Source organism: Peromyscus leucopus, chromosome 5, assembly GCF_004664715.2.
Source record: "Peromyscus leucopus breed LL Stock chromosome 5, UCI_PerLeu_2.1, whole genome shotgun sequence".
NCBI classification, from domain to species: domain Eukaryota; kingdom Metazoa; phylum Chordata; class Mammalia; order Rodentia; family Cricetidae; genus Peromyscus; species Peromyscus leucopus.
Genome location: NC_051067.1, coordinates 122903524 through 122920780, shown reverse-complemented (window position 1 = coordinate 122920780; position 17257 = coordinate 122903524). Strand labels below are relative to the sequence as shown.

General features: G+C 54.1%; 1 protein-coding gene across 4 annotated transcripts in view; it reads right to left on the bottom strand.

Moving 5' to 3' along the window:
• Gse1 (Gse1 coiled-coil protein) overlaps positions 1–17257 on the bottom strand; it is a 353452-nt gene that overhangs the window by 225432 nt on the left and 110763 nt on the right. The window lies entirely within an intron of this gene.

Below are 17257 nucleotides of genomic sequence, written 5' to 3'. Positions count from 1 at the left end.
GGGAACAGGGGAGTTACTGCTTGGTTTCTTCTCCTTCGCATCACGAGGTTGCCCGGCTGACACAATGGTTCTATATATTTCTAGGTCCCTGCATCATCACGGTAGTCAAGGGAACACATGAATGGCAGGTACCCTTGGGAACCGGACACCCTACACCTCTGTGGAATTGACACACTCCCTCCACCCTACTGGGCACAGCTACTGTCAGGCCACCCAGTCTCCCTGGAGATACCCACCTGCACCCAGGCATCTAACCCCCACCAAGACACCCAACTTGCTTGAGTTAGGCTCAAAAATCAGAGCACAGTATCTGGGAACCGGTTCTCTCTTCCCACCACGTGGGTGCCAGGGGTCAAACTCAGGTCATCGGGCTTGCCAGCGAGCGTCTCTCTTCACCGAGGCACCTCACCAGCCCTCTTCTGTACGTATTGAAGTTGTGGGCACGTGTACCCAACACAGAATTCACCAGTTACCACAGTATCATCTCACATCACCATATCCATCTCAAGAACCTTCCCACCCCCCAGACAGAAATGGTCCCAACCCCCATACGACAGTACCTGCCCATCTCCCTTCTAACCCCTCCCTACCACACGCACTGCCCATGACCTTGACTATTCTTGTTGTCCCACCCCCTTTCCAAGGCTGGGGAAACTGAGGTTTCAGAAGGGGGCCTCAGAAAAGGAGACCGAGTTCACAAGCAGGGTCAGCCCAGGCCAGGGAGGTTCCCCGGTCTGGGTGGGCAGCTGGGGCCATCTCAGTCTCTGGCAGGCAATCTGGGCCACAGGGAGCCAGGACCCAGGCTGGTGGCCCTCTCCCCCTTCCCCACTGAGAGTGCAGGGCTGGTGAGAAGTCATTTTCTGTTCATCCAGTTATTTTTAATTTTTTTTTCCTTCCCAGGGCTTAGTTCCGTAGGAGTAGCGCTCTAAGTGAGAGGGATGTTCGGAGTTCCTGAGGCGAGCTTAGCCTCCACCAGCCCTGCAGGCAAGAGGCAGATGAATTTACAGTGCTGTTTCCTGGAATGCTTTAATTTATAGCATCCATATGGAGACACTGCCCAGCCGCACCTCCCCCACCTCCCCACCCCCCCACCCCCGTCTCCCTACCCCTCCCCTAAACCCCATGGCAGGCATGCAGGCTGGAGCCAGGAGGCAGCGCATTGGCCCACACACATCACTTCTTTGCTCATTCATTTGCACCTTGGGACCTGGGGAGAGTCCATCAGTACGGCAGGGACCCCCAAGCTCTACACGGATTGGGGCCCTACCTTGTAGGGGCTTAGAGCCTTCACAGCCTTGTCCTAAATCACCACAGAAAATTCTATCAGGGTGAAACTAAAGAAAGACAGATTCAGCGCTGCCACATCTGTGAGGGGGTGGCAGAATGCTATGCCACCAGCCAGGGACTCCTGCTGCCAGAGAGGGCTTATGGATCAAGTCAGGCAGTGTCCTTGTGATGGCCTCTGGGGACAGGCTGGAGGGGAGCAGAGGATTGTGAATGCTCTAGACTTGTCCCCTACCCGTGACCTGCTTTTTCTCCTGGAGTAGAAGAATCAGCAGGATCTTGCTAAGGCAAAGTCGCTGGGCACACTGTGGCACCCCGGAAGAGACCGTGAGAGTTGGTAATGAGTCTAGAAGAGAACACAAGGGGAAAAAGTGCTCTTTGCTGAGTACCTACTATGTGCTGGCATCAGTCCAAGCCTTTACACAGACTCACGCAATGACCCTTCCAGCTGTCTCCTTGCCAGGGAGTTGGCACAGTGACCTGTCTAGACTTGTACAGTAATTGGAGCTTTGAAGTTAAGCGGTTGTCTGTGACCTCAGTCAGCTATGAAGCAACTAGGGGATGAGCTTTTAAATGGAGAGCAGCAGATGGGAGGCAAGAGTCATGGGCAGAGGCTGAGGGTGGGGACAGCCCTTCAAGGCCTGGGTGGGCAGACTCCCCAAGAGTGGGGATACCCAGGAGGGTTTCCGGGAGCAGGTGAAATCTGAACTTGGCCTTCAATGGGATTAGGATTTGGCAGGGAAAAACAGTAACCTGGGCATGAGAGATGTCACATCAAGAGCCATGTGATTGGGCCCAGTCTGGCTCTTCATCCACACCTTTGGATGTTCCCTTATCTGTCCCCCTACCCATCTACCTAGCCATCTACAAGTCCACCCACCCACAACCCATGCATCCATCCATCCATCCATCATCCATCTACCCATCTGTGATGGCTATTCTTGGTTGTCAACGTGACCACATCTGGAATTAACCAAGACCCAGTGGCTGGGTACACCTATAAGGGATTTTTCTTGATTGAATTATTTGAAGTGGGAAGACCCACCCTAAGTCTGGATCTCTGGCGTGGGAAAATCCACCTTAAATCTGCACTGTCCCTCTGGTGGCAGCCTATATAAAGGACATGGATGAAGAAAGCATTTGTTTTTTGCCTGCTTGCTTTGCTCCTATCTCACTGGCATTAGAGCCAACTTCTTGGGGATTCTGGTAGATATTGAAGACCAGCTGAGACATCCAGCCCTGTGGACTGAACAGTTACTGGATTCTTGGGCTTTCAGTTGGTAGGCAGCCATTTTTGGACTAGTTGGACCACAGCCTGTAAGCCACTCTAATAAATCTCCTGTGTGTGTGTGTGTGTGTGTGTGTGTGTGTGACGCCACTCTAATAAATCTCCTGTGTGTGTGTGTGTGTGTATACTATCCATTCTGTTCCTCTAGAAAACCCTAATACTCCATCTACCAGTCTATCCACAGTCCATTCACCCATTATCCATCCATTCATCATCCTTCTACCCATTTTATCCATCTACCCACCACCACCCACCTACTCCTTCCTTCCATCTATTATCCATCTACCAGTCCATCCATCCATCATTGATCCACCCACCACTCATCCATCCATTCTTCATCCTTCTACTGATTCCATCCATCACTCACCCATCCACCAAACCATCTATTCACCTTCCCACCCATCTACCCACTCACTCATCTATCCATATACTACTCACTCATCTGTCCATCTACCCACCCATCCACCCATCCTCCCATCCATCCATCCATCCATCCATCCATCCATCCATCCATCCATCCATCCATCCACCTTTCTACCCACCCACCCTGTATACAGAGCCAGGTGTACTGGTAAGCTTTTCCTAGAAATGGGGCCCTGTGGTGCAGCAGGCCTACTGTGTGTTACTATAACAAGGGGGCTATGACAGAAACCAGCCTTTACTTAAGTGGCCACAAACCACCAGCCTTCTGTCCCGGAGGTCAATAACCCAGACCATAGCCAGTGTGCAACGGTTCTGTCTCCAGATGAGGCAGCCGAATCTCTGGATGATGAGAAAGCCAGCACTGGTGCCTTCACATGTCCCTGCCCTGCCATGTGAGAAGCAGAACCAAATGTTAAGCTCTAGAACATGTATGGTCTGGTCCTGCTCTCAGCCCAGGAGTGTGAGCTTGGATCAGAGGGCCACATGCCAGTCCCTCTTCTTGCGATGCTCTATAGACTGTTGTTGGAAGTGAGGATACTTCACTTCCCCTCATCCTAGGGGAGCTGGATCAGGGTTGATGGATGTGTGTGGAGGGGCTGTAGATTATCACATGCTAAGCCTTCCACCCCCACCTCCAAAGGAGGGCTCTGAACAGAACTGAGAGCCATCCTTCCTCATCTTCCCATAGCCAGATTGAACACAATTCCTAACAGAAATCAGCCCTGGACTGGCTACCCAAGTCTCCTCTCTGCCTACCCAAGTCTCCTCTCTGCCTAGGTCACCCTCTGACGTTGTTTAAAATGTTACGATGCCTGGGGCATGTACAATTGTCCTCACATTCGCTTCCCAGGGGACCCTAGCAATCACAGCCTCACAGAGCCACCCCCAGGGCATACCTGGCTTTGAATGCATGGCTGGATAAAGGCCACGATCCCGGAACCTCCATGGGCAGTAGCCCAAGTTAGTATTTGTCAGCTGGTGGCTAGGGGGCAAGAAGGACATTTCTATGGTTCTCCAAAATAAAAAGGGGTTCACAGTCTGCTACCCACATCCCTCATGGACTCTCCTATCACGATACTTTCTCCAGGGAACTCAAGTGGTTTTTGAGGATGCCATACCAGATAATGTCAGGAGGGGAAAAAGGAAGAGGACATTGTATTCCTGTTCAAAAGGAGAAGGGCATATGTGTGTGCGCGCGTGCGTGCGTGTGCTCATGTGCCTGCGTGCACATACTGTGTGCACATGTGTGTGCATATGTATGTGTGTTCTATCAGGATCCATTTAACTAATTTTTATCAGCTCACAAGGTCTCTAAATTGGAGATCTCTACTATCTTAAGTTTTATTGAAATACACTTTACATTTTATACAATTCATCTATTATTTTTTTCCAGTGTTGGGGATTGAACCCAGATGAATTCAATAGCGAGTATTTAAATTATGCAGTCCTGGGGCTGGTAAGATGGCCCAGCGGGTAAAGGTGCTTGCTGCCAAGCCTGACGGTCTGAGTTCAATCCCCAGGGCCTACAGCAGAGAGAGCATATGCAAGCACACCGTGGCACACACACACACACACACGTGTGCCCCCCCCCCACTCAATGCATGTAAGATAAACAAACGTCCAAGGTAGTGGCTTTTTGTAAATCTGTGGAGCTGTGCAACTGTCCCCACAACCCATTTTAGAACATTTTATCCAATTAACTCTGGGGACATCACCCTTGGCGCCTTCTTCCAACTCCCCTAAACTCCAGGATGTCACTCTTTCTCCCTCTGTATTCCTAGCCCCCAGGGCAGTCCCTCCCTTTCTTCCCCAGGCTCTCTTCTGGCTTCTTCGGCCACTGCTCCACTCTGCCTTTCTGCGCTCTCCTACTGGGGACATTTCACATTAATGGAGTTGTCACGTGGGACCTCTCATGTCACCCTTTCTCAGTTAGCATCAGTCTTCCTGTCCCTCCTTGTCTAGCAAACCAACCATGCATCTCTAAGAACAGACTTCAAGCGGAGGCCCTGCAGCAGCCTGGGGGCTGCCAGGCGAGACACTGGGGTCCAGCACTAGCTCTGTTAGTGGGACTGTACTTCCTCCTGGTTCCAGGCTGGAAAGCATCTCCCAGCCTGCCTGGGGCCAGGTCTCGGCGACTCTCCCCTGCTGGGAGATATCAGGCGTGTGGCTTCACTTCTCCAGGAATCCATCCCTTTTGCAGCCTGGAAGTGTGAACACGGTGCTGCCTCCAAGACAGTGGAGGTTAGGGACCCAGCTGCTCCTGAGTCGGGCAGTGCTGGGAGTTCATGACCAAGCCTATGTTGACAGCCCAGGGCATAGGCATGGGAAACTCAAGGTACCTGTCTGAGCTCATTTAGTCATCCCACCACCTATCTGCAATGGAGGAAACTGAGGCACAGAAGTCAGCCCAGCTTCCTAAGGTCACTTAGATCTTTAAGGTCAGAGCCACAAGTTCAGGAGGGATTGTAGGCTCTGCCAGGTGCTCAAAATGCCAGCAGAGCCCATGCCCGTCAGGACTCAGGTTCTGCATTGAAGGCAACAGGGTGGGGTGGGGGGATTGCCATGAGGCTGCTGGTTTACTTCTTAGAGCAAGGCCAGGAAGCTAAGACACAGAGCAGAGAACTACGGGGGTGGGGGAGTGGGGGGGGCAGATGCCAGCACCGATGGCACAAAAGAACACCCTGCCACCCTCCCTCAGCCCACGAGAAGCCAGACACAGAAAAATAAGGGCAGGGGGCAAGGTTGCTTCCCCCACCCCATGTGGCACCAGTCGGCCAGCCTTCGGGGACCTGCCAGGGGCATATAGGTCACAGGGCCGGTGCCAGCTGCCAGCGACGGAGGGAAGGGAGGAACAGGCCAGCTCTGCCCATCCCACCATCCACGGCGGCATCATCATTAGAAACTGCATGCGCCCAGCTCCAGAGGGACTTGCGAGATGGCATGTCAGAGGCTTAGAAGCATCATTTGATGCCCTTGATTCCCTCTGATGGCTCCATAATGCAGGCAGAGAACTCCAGATCCCTCACTAAAGGGAGGGAGAGGCTTCAGCCCAGAGCCCCGCACTGCTGCTTGCACGGTCCCCAGCCGGCAGACAGCTAAAGGGTTAGTGTGAGCGCAGCGGCCAGGCGTAATTGGAAAGTTATTAGATATGGAATACACACGGCACCCAGCAAATGAGTAATCAGGGGCTAATTAAGCACACGGCACAGCCGAGCGCACAGGGGAGGCCGGTGGCTTCCACATCTGTGCTGGCAATTAGGGGCGCTCCGGCTGCAGCTCCGGCTGGGGCTGGGGCGGGCACGGGCGCAGGCACCCACTTGGCAAGGAGCGCAGCTGGGGGTCTCTCCCCCATCACTCACAGGCTGGAGGCAGAGGCACCAAATCCACCAGTCTTCAGGACAACAGAAGGTCAAGGGCACAAAAGGTATACCAGGAAAGATGGGTGTTCCTTGTCTCTGCCTTCACGCTCAGCAGCCATCTCAGTGCCTGGACAAAGGGGCGGCGGTGTGCACAAAGCCAGGGCAGGGAGCTGTACAGTGATTCTGCTGGGTAGTCTGGCAAGGAGTGTGCCCATGCCGTGATATAAGCAGGAAAACTGAGGCTGGGAGAAACAGGAAACATGTAGCTCACCCAGCCTGGTCCCAGTGCCTGAGGAAGGGAGGCAGCAGACATTCTTTGGAAGGCCACAGTCAAGGCTAAGGGAAGAAGCAGCCAGCCACTCCCAGACAGGACCCCCGCCCAACTCCTTGTCTCTCCCAGGGGTCTGGCTTCTACTCCTAGAGGTACCCACTGTCCATCTTCCACTGTAGGGCTCTGGCCACACAGTCCCCTAAAGCCCCCCACCACGTCTGCGACGGGAGATCTTTCCAAAAACACTGTCCACTGCCAAGTCTGCTCCCAATGCATTGATCCTCTGGGGATATCCAAGAGCATGTGAGTGGCCCAAAGTGGCTCTTCATCACATGTCACCCTTCTTTCTTATATTTTTGGTTGTGAGCCTAGCCTTTAAAGGCTGAGCCATCTCTCCAGCCCAGTCACCCTTCTTTCTGTCCATCCACCTATGTATCCATCCATCCACCTACACATCTACCCACCCACCCATCTAACCGTCCAAAGTATCCTTCAATCCATCTACCTACCCACCCACCCACCCATCCATCCATCCACCCACCCACCCACCCACCCACCCACCCATCCATCCACCCATCCACCCACCCACCCATCCATCTATCCATCCATCTACCCACCCACCCATCCATCCATCCATCTATCTATCCATCCATCCATCCATCCACCCACCCACCCACCCATCCATCCATCCACCCACCCACCCACCCACCCACCCATCCATCCACCCATCCACCCACCCACCCATCCATCCATCCACCCACCCACCCACCCACCCACCCATCCATCCATCCACCACCCACCCACCCACCCATCCATCTATCCCCCACCCATTTTATTAGCACCTACTATGTCCCAGCCCTGTGCCTGGGATAGATACAGCAGCCCGTGAAACAGCTGTCCATTCCTAACCTCACAGAGCAGACATGCTGGCCGGGCCAGCCGAACGTTCCAGTATGCATGTGAACGGGCACCATGGCGTTCGCTGGCTTGTCTGAGGGAAGCGAGGGGGAGACAGGCAGCAGAAGAGCAGGATGGGGAGGATAAATGGTCTGCGTAAGGGTGGCCAGGCCTTGACACGGACAGAAGCCGGGCAGGAAGAAGCTGTACTGATGGTGGCGCCCTGAAGTGTATGGGGGTACCTAATCTGCTGGGTGTGCCCCAAGGGGCTGTAGGAGGACAGACTCACTCTAAAACTGTCCTGTGCACCTACATGCTTGCCCCCCACACCTGGGCCATGAGAACATAGTCCTGAACAAACCCAACACAGCCTGGGAAGCTGCCTTGCTTGGTTTGCAGCTGTGAACTATGTACCCACGGCCAAGGGGCTGCACTTCTCTGGGCCCTGGCTTCCATGTCTGTGGAATGGGCACAGATGTGAGGGTCACGGGCACACTGCCCCGGACTGGTCAGCCCTTCCTGCCATACTGTTTTCTAAGCAGCTGTCCCTGCCATGGCTCCAAAGAATGGCCCCACCAGGCTTGTGGACCAGGCTCCCAAGCAGGCCAAGCTGGGTACAGGGTGTTGGGGAAGAGTACATCGTTTATCTATCAGCCACCTTTACAAGCCTCCATCTCTAATGTCACTGCCCCTTATCCCCAAAGTCCCAACCTCTTCCTCAGTGAGATCTGGACTCTGTCCCTAGGTCCCCTCCTTAGTAGAGCTGGGCACCCGCCACATCCCAGGACCACAGGGGTCTCAGATATGCTACCTCAGACCATCGTTCCCCTCTGAACAGTATTCTAACCTTAGGGTCTTTCCCAGGATCCCCAGGACACCCCAGGGAAGGAGCAAACCTGAGTCCCAGGAAGAGCCATTTGCAGGGATGGAGAATAGTGTTTCAGGCCAAGGGAACTGCCAGGGCAGAGGCCCTGCAACAGGGACATGTCAGAGCTGCAGTGCAGGTACTTACATTGAAAGCAAGTCGGGAAGACACAGGGCAATAACGGAAGGTCTCCTTACCCCGAGGTCTCATGAAGAGTGAGCCAGGGCTTTGGAAGTACTCTGAGCCACAGAGATACACGATCTCTCTCTCTCTCTCTCTCTCTCTCTCTCTCTCTCTCTCTCTGTGTGTGTGTGTGTGTGTGTGTGTGTGTGTGTGTTGTATGCACCTGTGGCCACAGGCCAGGTGGATGTCAGACATCCCGCTGTATCGCTCTCCACCTTATTCCCTTGAGACAGGGTCTCTCACTGAACCTGGAGCTCAGCTGACAATCTCCAGCCGTCCTCCGACCTCCACCCCACACAGAGGTTGCAGGTGGGTGATTTATTATAATTATTATTTTTAATCGCAAGTCAGGTCCTTCTGTTTACACACCAAGCGTTCTTACGTGCTGAGCCAACTCCCCAGTCCTGGTGTTCGCCTTTTTGAAACGAAACTTGTGCTGTCGAGTGAGGCTCAGGTGTGAGCAATGAGGCAGATCCACCCCGGGTGCCCTTCAGTCCTCTCCACAACTGCATCACAGTCTCCAGCGCTCGTCACACAGGACATGACAATGGCAGCCCACAGATTCGGCGCAGACCTTCAGGTCTGCCTTTGAATGTGCGTGCTTGCTTAATTCTCCATGGTTTCATCCCTTCCATGGGCTCCTATCCCCAGCTCAGGCAAGACGTGGAACATCCCACTGCCACAGTGTCCTGTTGTTTCCTTTATTCCCAGCAGGCTGTGCAAATGGGATCCTACAGGATGTGGCCTTTGGGGCCTTGTTTTTCTCACCAGACAGAGCTCAAGGTCTCTTGATGTCAGAGGTCAGTGGCAGACACTGCTGGGCTCTTCAGGGAAGCTAAGCTGTTGGCTCCAGTGTCCCCAGACCCAGTATTCTAGAAGCTGAGCGAGAGATAGGGAGGCGTGTTCCTAGGCTCGGCTGCTTTCCTGCCCTCGGCTTCCTTTCCTATAGCGCCTCTCCCTCCAGGGGAGAGCATCCCCTCCGGTCCGGAAGGCTTATACCTTGCCTTATCTGCCGGCCCTCAGCCAGGCTGCATCTCACTTCTGGGCTTCCCTGTATGGATATTATCTCTGCTTCCCCAGGTCAACGGCAGAGCTGCTTACAGAGACTGGACTCTTGGGATGCTCCCCACTCAGCTGGGGTGCAGAGACAGTTAGCAACCCACAAAACGACACATGGCTACCGATGCTGGTCCTGGTGCACCCAGGAATACACAGAGACCAGGGATTGGGGGGGTCACCTGGCAGGTGTTAGGGAGATAGGAGAGTGGGGTCTGAAGGCTTGCCAAAGCCCCCATCCGCGCGCGCCCTGCTCCCCCAAGCCCATGACATAATCGCTGTGGAACGTGCAGAGTGCCACCCAGGGCAGTCAGTTCATCAAGCGCTGACAGCCGTCAGCAAAGTGATCAGGAGACTATTAATTTTTCTCCTTTCCCTCGCCAGGGGTGTAACGGTGAGAAATGGCAGTTGAACCACAGGGAGGTTCTTCAGGGTGACAAAAAATAAAAATAGCTCTAATTGAAGCTGATAGAAATTACACCCTTTGAAAACACGTCGAGATGCACGCCGGGGCAGGGTGCCTGTCACAGGCTCATGGAAACAGGTGACAGCCACAGCAAACAGGCTCACGGGGCCTCATGGCATCTACTCGGTGGCTGCTGGGAGGTCCCGCGGTGCAGGGGGAGATGGCTGTGGGAGGCCATCCTGGACATGCAGAAGGGGCTTCACCTGCTCAGCTGCCCCTCCTCACAGGGGGCACAGCAAATCGGTGTCACGAGAGGCCAAGATGTGTCCTGGGCAGTCCAGGAGACACCACCATCACAGTCAGGTTAATGACCCAGTTACCAGCCTCTACCTTGAGGCCCTAGTTCCTGGAGCCCAATACTCATGTGAACAATGGGAGGTGCAGAGGGCCCTGGGATGACCATGTGTTCTGTCCATGGTGGCTCACAGTCTGAAGCCTGTAGGCTGGGTCAGTGTACGTGTGTGTATGGGGGTGTGTGGGTGTGGGTGTGTCTGTTTTGTTTTGGTTTTTGTTTGGTTTGGTTTGGGGGGACAAATAATAGCCCTGGCTGTGTAATAGCCCTGGCTGTCCTAGAACTCCATCTATAGACCAGGCTGGCCTCGAACTCACAGAGATCCATCTGCCTCTGCCTCCAGAGTGCTGGGATTAAAGGTGTGCACCACCCCTGCTCGGCTCATGTGCATGTTTATAAATTCCATGGGGATGAGATGATCGTGGGCAGACGTGCAGCTTTTGCTCGCTGCCTGGCCTTAAGCACTTCCCCAGTGTTTAATTCACTCAGTCCCCACAGCGGTCCAGGAAGTCACACCCATTATCACTACCACAGGGGAGGCTTGGGGGCGGAATGGTGGGCATTTGGACTGACAGCCAGGAGCTCTGGGCCCCCGCCTTTCATTGCCACCCTGCCCAGGAGGCTCTTGGCCTGAAATGTCTGTGCTCAGAACGGGAAACAGCAACCCTGAAGTCACCCAGTCATTCCAGTGATAAGGACACTTTGTCCTGTCTCGTGAGATGAAGGTTCTTCAGCTCTCCCTCAGTCAGAGCCTTGAGCTGAGCCCGAGCTTGCTGGTCAGACCTCTGCCAGCCATGCTCTGTGCCGGGTGCCTGCTATCCCCGGTGGGAAGACGGACAGACAAGAGGATGTTTTTCTGAGTCCAGAGACCAAAATGAAAGGCATCAGAAGGCTGGCAAGAGGACTCAGTGATAAAGGTGCTTGCTGCTAAGCCTGATGGCCTAAGTTCAATCCCCGGGACCCACAGGGTGGAAGGAGAGAACAGATTCCTGCAAGCTGTCTTCTAGTCTCCACATGTGCACCATGTCATGCACATGTGCTTGTGTGCGCATGCACACACACACACACACACACACACACACACACACACACGCACGCACGCACGCACGCACGCACACACACAGAATAAAAAAATATAAATGTAATAAAAAGTATTTTAAAGAAAAGCATCAGCATGGGAGGTGGACATCGTCTTTTGCTGCGGCTGTGCTGAGGTATTCTCACACTCAGTACACAGCAGAAGGTCACCTTGAACTTCCGGTCCCCTTTCTACTTCCCGAGGACTAGAATAACAGACTCCAGGCTGGCTGATCTCTTGACACTGTTGGCTGAATCTAACTGAGAGGCAGAGGCAGAGGATCCTGAGTTCCAGGCCAGGCCGGGCGTTCCTTACAGGCAGACTTTGCTTCAAAACAGAACAACGCTAGAGTCTGACACTGACCAGCAGAGGAGGCTTTATTCTTTTCTTTGTGCTGGGGATATAGAGCCCAGGGCCTCCCGTGGGCTAGGCAAGAGCTCCACTACTGAGTCCCAATCCAGCAGACTCATTTAAAAAAAGAGAGAGAGAGAGAAGAAAGAAAAGATCGGAAGGAACCCACACCCTCGCTCCCTCCCGTTTCAGGGAAGCAGCAAACACTGGAGACGCATCTAGACGACAGTAATTTCTGTCCCTGTTCACTGTCGCCTTCCTTGAAAAGATCTGAGGGAATAATTGGCTGACGTGAGTCCTGGCTGAACAAAAAGGCAGGAGAGAAGAGTGGGAATGAGTGTCTGTGAAGTTCACAGCAGGAAGGCTAGGTCATGGCGGGGAGCACACAGCTGGAAGAAGGCCAGGTCATGGAGGGTCTGCTTGAATCTGCTCTGTGTTCTGTGCTGTGGCACAGGGGCTAGCCTTGTGTCCACCTGGGCAGGGCCAGCAAGCCCTTCAAGACTATGTGCCTTGATGGAAACACGGGGGATTAAAACCCTGGGGTGGACCCGGAACAGACCATCACAAGGTTATCATGCACTGAGCCAAGTGTCACGGGCTTGCCACATGGCTCCTGGGCCAACACACATACTAGGATGTCCATTAGCCAGCTGACTCTCCTCTGAGAGTAAAGGCCAGGGGACAGCAGGATGGTGGACCTGGCTGGCGGCTCATGGCCCATGACAATCGCTGATGCCCAGCCACAATGCCACTGTGTGCCTACCTAATGCCAAACAAAATGTGGCAAGAGATGTGCCATGTTTAGGCTTGCTGTGCTAGGCGGTGCTTTGCACACAGAACATTATAATCCTACAAAACACCAAAGCAGAATTGCCTCCCTACTAAGCTTGTGGGTCAACCTAGGGCTGTGTGGCTGTGGGAAGGTTACTGAGCCTCTCTGAGCTATGGTTTCCTCTGTAAAATAACACAATAGTGTCTGTCTCAGAGTTAAGACATAAAATCTGCCACAACTCCTGGAGATGTTTACATTTGTTTACAGTTCTTGGTCATTGTGCACCAAGCCATTCAAGTGCCCTGTGAATCTTAGGTTGGCAAGCCTGCTTATGGGGTAGGTACCCATCTTGTGGAAAAAGAGACTAAGGTACAGAGACAAAAATTGAGCTGCTTCACGTGACTGAGGCTGTTTGCTCTACACCAGACCTGCCACCCTGACTCTACTTTAACATCTTAGCCTTGGAAAAGTCCAAAAATCTGGAGAGGGTTCAGGAGCCCTCACTGGCCAACTGTGCACGCCTGTGCACAATGTATACACGCTGGTAGCTCAGCAGCTCACAGCAACTGACAACAGAAAAGGAGGGGCTCAGAGAGGGGGTAGAGGAGGAGGGTACGCGGGGACAGAGGGGATAGAGGAGGGCAAGCATGGACAGAGGGGACAGAGGAGGAGGGCACGCATGGACAGAGGGGACAGAGGAGGGCAAGCATGGACAGAGGGGGTAGAGGAGGAGGGTACGCATGGACAGAGGGGACAGAGGAGGGCAAGCATGGACAGAGGGGGTAGAGAGGAGGAGGGCAAGCACGGACAGAGAGGGTAGAGAGGAGGGCAAGCATGGACAGAGGGGACAGAGGAGGGCAAGCATGGACAGAGGGGATAGAGAGGAGGGCACGCATGGACAGAGGGGATAGAGGAGGAGGGCAAGCATGGACAGAGGGGACAGAGAGGAGGGCACGCATGGACAGAGGGGGTAGAGAGGAGGGCACGCATGGACAGAGGGGGTAGAGAGGAGGACAAGCATGGACAGAGGGGATAGAGGAGGAGGGCAAGCATGGACAGAGGGGATAGAGGAGGGCAAGCATGGACAGAGGGGACAGAGGAGGGCAAGCATGGACAGAGGGGATAGAGAGGAGGGTAAGCATGGACAGAGGGGACAGAGGAGGGCAAGCATGGACAGAGGGGACAGAGGAGGGCAAGCATGGACAGAGGGGATAGAGAGGAGGGTAAGCATGGACAGAGGGGACAGAGGAGGGCAAGCATGGACAGAGGGGATAGAGAGGAGGGTAAGCACGGATAGAGGGGATAGAGAGGAGGAGGGCAAGCATGGACAGAGGGGATAGAGAGGAGGGCAGGCATGGACAGAGGGGGTAGAGAGGAGGGCAAGCATGGACAGAGGGGACAGAGGAGGAGGGACACAGACAGAGCCAGCCCTGCAGTGCTTATGGGTGGCACAGGACCAGGGTGCCAGGCAGGAGTAGGAGGCCTGGGGACCTCAGAGCCTCCCACCCTGAGCCTCTTACTCGGGTTGTGTGTCCTTTTCCTCTTATTCTCTGAGGTGCAAGGAAAGAGGCCAGGGCTTGCACAGTGACAGATGCTCCGCCAGGCCACCCTCTGAACCTAAAATCCTTTTTGTTTGTTTTTCTTTTTATTTTAGACAAGGTTTCATTATGTAGCTTTGGCTGTCCTGGAACTCACTATGTAGACCAGGCTAGCCTTGAACTTCCAGAGATCTACCTACCTCTGTCTCCCAAGTGTTGGGATTAAAGGCATGGGCCACCATGCCCCCTCACCATTTTTTTTTTTTAAGAAGCAGAATAAAAGATACTGACCCCAAAGCACAGGGTGGAAAACTGGTGACAGTTCTGTTTAGACACCTGAGTGTGTCAGCCCTGCCTCAGACCCTGGTACAGTCCTGTTCAGATGTCCCAAGGGTGGCACATGCTGTGAGCAGCAGGTAGCTGTCCACAGGAGTGAGGCCTGCATGGGGTAGAGATGGTAACAGGGCAGAAGAGAAGAGAATAGGCTGGACACTGTGTGTGTGCACACACCACCAAGTATGCAGACAACATACTTGCCTTACATATCTGCACGTGTGCACACATGCATACATGTGGAAGGTGCGGGCTGGCATATACACAAAAATGCATATATGTGCACCCATACCTGTATACACACATCTATGTATGCTTGTATGAATATGTGGGTACATGCGTGTACATGTGTGCTCTGGGCATGCTGTATATGCACACACGATGTGCAGGAGTGGGCATGCATGTGCACATGTGGGTGTGTGTTGGCTGCCTCAGCAGCTGGCAGCCTCCCAGGCTGGGAAAGACTGCAGTACCCGGCCCAATCCACCCTAGGGCTGGGGCATGACCCACTCTGCTGTGTCTCTGGCACACCCACACTGACGGTACACTCATGGGCCTCTGAAGATCAGCATCCGCCGTCTTCTGGAGCAAAGCCGTGCCTGCCCCTTGGCTCAGTGCCAGACTCACAGAGGCTTGCTGGGTGAAGAAGCGATGTAGACACAAAGGCTGAGAGCTCAGCAGCTGTCCCCAGTGCTGCTGGAGTGGCTCCTGTCAAGGGGATGGGCGGACAGTGGCAGAGAACGCAATCCTGGCACTGCCGGATCCCGCGGACCCTGCTCCCTGCAGAAGGACAAGAACAGCTTGTACAGGCAGGGCAGGTTCCTCACGCTGTACTACCCCAGGACAGATGACAGACTGCCAGGAGGGCCAGGGTCCTATCACATCCAGGACAGAAGGACCCCCCCAGCTCTTCACCCTTCCTATAGCTTGAGGAGACAAGGTGGCCCCAAGCCCCCGGCATAGTGAATGTCCATCCTCAAGCCAGCCAGCTGCCACACTTGGAAGCTCTTTACGGGACACCTGCACAAGAGAGGCAACTCCACTGGGGTCTTTGAGCATCCAGCCCTGCTCCTCCTGCAGCCCAGAGCACGGACCTCGGCTCTAAGCTCTGGGCAAGGTGTCAGTTTCCATAGGCCCTGGGTTTCTGGCTCTGGGTGGACAGGATTCTGTTTCTCTCCTCTCCTCTGGTTCTTATTACTGTTGGTGGTGGAGATTAGGTCAGAGGATGGCCACCAGCAATGACGGACTCCATGGTGGCCCCAGCTGAAGGCGATAAGAGGAGCCAGACATCGGCTTGAATGTGACTCCACCTATATCTGCCCTGAAGCGGATGTCCCAGTGTTACAGGCTCCTTTAACAGAGCCTCCACCTCCCACAACTAGCGAGGCCAGCACTTCCGGGCTGGCTGAGGGCTGTTTTAGGAGTTACTTTTCTATTGCTGTGATGAAACACCATGACCAAGGCAATGTATAGAAGAAGGCACATCATTGGGCATAGAGTTCCAGAGGGTCACAGTCCATGATGGCAGCGCTAAGCTTGGCATCAGGAACAGCTGAGAGCTCACATCTTGATCCACAAGTAGGAGGCATGGGAATGGTGTGAGCCTTTTGAAACCTCAAAGACTGCTCCCAGTGACACACCTCCTTCAACACGGCCACACCTCCTAATCCTTCCCAAACAGTTCCACCTACTGTGGACCAAGTATTCAAACACATGAGCCTATGGGAGACAGCACAGGCACCAGGGTGCCAACGCGTCCGCCCCATCATGACTGCTGATCACTGTGTAACCCAGCCTGACCTCAGACGTACAGAGTTCCTCCTGCCCCAGCCTCCTGAGTCCTGGGATGACAGGTGTGCACCTCTATGGCTGGCTTAATTACTCACCTGGCTGGATTGAAGGCCTTGTGTGCTCTAAGGTAGCCATGTACCCCCCCCCCCCCGCAGTCTACATGGCCCTCTGCCCTCACTAGCTCTGCACTCCATGTCATCCAGGTGTTAGTCACAGAGGGCACGGTCAGGTGGGGGACTCTAATAGCAGTTAGCAGAGTGATGGATAGTGCTTACAACAGGGGGATGCCCTGCATTGCCAAGAGTATGCCTGAAGCTCAGAGACCATCATCTATTGTTGTGCCAGGGTACTAGGGAACGTAGCCTCAGAGGGCATACAAGACAGTGAGGGACGGGGGGGGAGGTAGGGATGCCAGAGAAGGAACACTGAGACTGTCAATTCAAGGAGGCACTGGCTGGTGGGGGTAGGACAGTGGCAGTGAAAGAAGCCTAGGAGACTGTCCTAATGCATCCTCCCCGCCCCCATGCATCCCCCTGAATCTGCTCTGCAGTCACCTCATTTGACCCTCTAGCAAGGCCCAGGGTCATCCAGGTGGGTAGTGGTGACATCTAGTTTCACATCGTGGCCCTTGCACCAGACTCCCATGAGACTGGGCTAAGCTACATGAACAGAACAGAGCCAAAGAAAACTGAGAGGGAGCCAAGTCATGGTGGCACCACATGTGGGGAGCAGCTAGAGAGATGATGCGCGTCACGGACAACTGACCTCTACAGTGGGGCTTGAGAGAGGGAGAGGAGATCATGAGCGACATGGTGATCTCTGAGGACCATGTGGCTACTGGGGTATAAGTGGCCACTGATGGTATTCACCCATCACCACCCCCTCCACCCCATACATTGATGCTTCTTCCGTGCCTGGGTGGGAAAAATGCTGTGGGAGGTAAAGGGGGTGGGGATCTGAATTTGTTCCTGGCAGTGATAGGTCAGACATCACCTGGAAGGTGAACCAGA